The sequence below is a fragment of the Simochromis diagramma genome, unplaced genomic scaffold (assembly GCF_900408965.1).
Source record: "Simochromis diagramma unplaced genomic scaffold, fSimDia1.1 OVJJ01000416.1, whole genome shotgun sequence".
NCBI classification, from domain to species: domain Eukaryota; kingdom Metazoa; phylum Chordata; class Actinopteri; order Cichliformes; family Cichlidae; genus Simochromis; species Simochromis diagramma.
Window position 1 is genome coordinate 143,699 of NW_024387080.1, and position 3,601 is coordinate 147,299.

General features: G+C 37.8%; 1 pseudogene; it reads left to right on the forward strand.

The window, feature by feature from the left end:
- The first annotated feature begins 2,281 nt into the window (after positions 1 to 2,281).
- LOC120742419 lies at positions 2,282 to 3,311 on the forward strand (annotated as a pseudogene).
- The last annotated feature ends 290 nt before the right edge of the window (positions 3,312 to 3,601 follow it).

A 3,601-nucleotide genomic window follows, 5' to 3' on the forward strand; every position in this document is an offset into this window, starting at 1 on the left:
TCAAGAGGAGCTTCTATCCCCAAGCCATCCGTGCCCTAAACACACACACCCGCCCTCTCACATCATCTATAATTGACTGAGTCAGGACTCTTCCAGACACTAAACCAAGGCACAATGTACATTTCAATTCCTTTAATTTTAAATATGTTTATATTGTCTATTCTGTAAAATAGTCAGATGTCTATTCATATTAATGTACAGAATTCACCTGCTCGCTGCTACTGCTGCACATTCACCCAATGTATATACTACATATATATATATATATATATATAATGTTCTTCCTCTACACCCCCCCCCCCCCCCCCAATTTTTTTGCACATGTCGAGGAGCGTGTCAGGCTACATTTCACTGTGTGTTATACTTGTATAACTATGCATGTGACAAATAAAGAAACTTAAACTTGAACTTGAACTTGATCCACACTACCAGGCTATACAGCAATGACATTGGAATGTCGTTCGGACTGGAGAAGTAATAATAATAATAATAATAATAATAATACATTTTATTTGAGGGCACCTTTCAGAAACCCAAGGTCACCTTACAAAAAACACAATTAATAAAAGGAACAATAGTCATAAAATATATAAAATAAGTTAAAATTACAAAACAGAGCGTGACAACAGATAAAATCAGCATTAAAGCGAATAAGCCAGTTTAAACAGATGTGTTTTGAGCTGTGTCTTAAATGGGTCTATCACACCAGGCAAGACCCCAGGTGCAGGCTGTGTAAAGATGCCCCAGAGACAATCCAGCACATAACAGCAGGGTGCAAGATGCTAGCAGGCAAGGCATACATGGAACGCCATAACCAAGTGGCCGGCATAGTGTACAGGAACATCTGTGCCGAGTATAACCTGGAAGTCCCGAGGTCAAAATGGGAGATGCCCCCAAGGGTGGTGGAGAATGACCGAGCTAAGATCCTGTGGGACTTCCAGATACAGACGGACAAAATGGTGGTGGCTAACCAACCGGACATAGTGGTGGTAGACAAACAGAAGAAGACGGCCGTAGTGATCGATGTAGCGGTTCCGAATGACAGCAATATCAGGAAGAAGGAACACGAGAAGCTGGAGAAATACCAAGGGCTCAGAGAAGAGCTCGAGAGGATGTGGAGGGTGAAGGTAACAGTGGTCCCCGTGGTAATCGGAGCACTAGGTGCGGTGACTCCCAAGCTAGGCGAGTGGCTCCAGCAGATCCCGGGAATAACATCGGAGATCTCTGTCCAGAAGAGCGCAGTCCTGGGAACAGCTAAGATACTGCGCAGGACCCGAGCTTGAAGGATAAACCGCCCGCAGGGGCGTGCTGGGTGTTTATATATATATATATATATATATATATATATATATATATATATATATATATATATATATATAATTATTGTTATATATATATATATAATTATTGTTATATATATATATATATCTTATTATTTGTTGACATCACTTTATTGTACTTCTTAGTTAGCGTATTGTCTGTCATGTTAATGTTAATGTTGTCTTGTTAATGTTGGTTTATAATGGAGCACTGTAACAAAAAATAATTTCCCCCAGGGATCAATAAAGTATTCTGGTTCTGATTCTGATTCATCAGCGATAATAACTCAGCTCCCATTCTGAATGAGTCTGATATAACGATAGTAAAAACAGACCCCCTAACCAAAACAATAAAGAAAAGAAATCCAGCACCTGTAGTAGCTGCAGGGACGTTATTGTTAACAACTATGTGACCTCTGATCTGATCAGTTTTCTTCCTGTTTTGTTGCGTCACCTGTTACAGCGAATAAAGACGGATTAAACTTCTGTCCCACGAGTCGTGTTCTGCCTGCCACACACCGTTTCTTGACAATAATAGACGTAAATGTCCTAAAAGCAGCATTAATATCCCAGTAACACGTTAACTGTTTAGTATCAAAAGGTACACGTTGTAGTTACAAATAAAATTGTCAGTCGTGAGTTGAGTTTGTCGTCATGTTTCTTAGGTGTTCAAATGTATGTGTATCTCCAGGAATCCTCATAATGAAGTCAAACCCTCATACATCATGATATCTTATCTTCTTTAAGATATATTCTTAAGTGTGGGATATTTTTTTTTATAGACGGAAATTTAAATCCCACGTGTACGACATTACAGCTTGTTGTACCTGCGGGTTTCCAGGTATATAGAAAATGAAATATTTTCGCTCTGCTATAAATGCGGCGCTGCAGGTCTGCTCCATCAGAACACCGGGAGACATCCGAGTTTGCTTCATACAAAGGAAGTTTATACCTTTAAAAAAATGATGAACAGGATTCTCTTTGCTTGCCTGTTTTCTCGCTCTGTCCACTGAAAGCTCCTCGCTAAGCTGCAGATGGATGGATCATAAATTCAGACAGCACAACGAAGAAACTCTGAATCTGCTTGATACCATGGTGAGTGTTTTAATGTTTTAATATTAGTTGATTCGTTATTTAAATAGTTTTAGAATTATTTCACTTGAGCATCTGATGACTAAAACACTCAATGTGTTTCAGGCTAAAAACGCCACTAACACCACTGAAGTGGAGGTCACTGTGGCCTTCCCTAATCACCTGTACCGCCAGGTGTCCAAATCATCAGTAAGTGAACCTCAGCTTTTGACTATTACTGAAAGAAAACCCATAATTTTCGTTTAGGAAAGATTAATTTGGTCTTTTAAATCCACTCTTATTATTATTAAAGCATTGCTAAAGTGGTCTGTATTTGATCTTCTTCTTCTTCCAGGCTGAGGATAAACTGGCTTTCACTGTTCAGATTCTGGAGGAGGTGGCTGCCCTGTTTGAGGAGGATCACACGCTGCATCATGGGAGGACAGCACAGTGAGGAACTTGCTCAATATTGTCAACAAACAGGCTGAAGAGCTTCACTCCTGTGTAAGTTCACTTTCAGTTAGGTTTTTATTACATTCGAATATGATACTTTACATGACATGACATATTCTTAATTGTCATTTTGCTTGTAATTAAATTAGATTGGGAGCCACAGTCACAAGAAGAAAACCACAAAGCTGCACATGTACTTTAAGAGACTCTCACATCATATCCTAAAGGAAATGGTAAGATCACATCATTCTCATTAATTTGGGGTTTAGATCATCCTTAAGATAAATAGATATAATAACTTGTTTCAATAACAATAAGAATACTAATATTGGTATTTCTGTAGGATCACAGTGCTGAAGCCTGGGAGGTGATCAGGAAAGAAACCAAAGCCCATCTAATGAGAGCAGAACAGCTGGCTTCATCTCTGCACACGGCCCACTAAAACCTGTCTGTTGTCATGTCTGTAATGACGGCTGTGTTAATTTAATTGCTTGTCTATTTATTTAATTTATTTATTTAGTTACTTGGTTGTTTGTATATTTATTTTTGTTTTGTTTTGATTGTTTTTCTATGCTGATGAAGATTTAGGAATATTTTTTATCTTTATAATGAGCAAAATGAACATTTTGTAAAATATATTTTACTAAATAAAAGAATCGATCTTCTTACAAAGTGAATTTATTGTTTATATTACTTTTTAATATCAAAATGGTGAACTTGTAAGTTCCTTTAACCAGATTTCGATTGCAATTAAACTA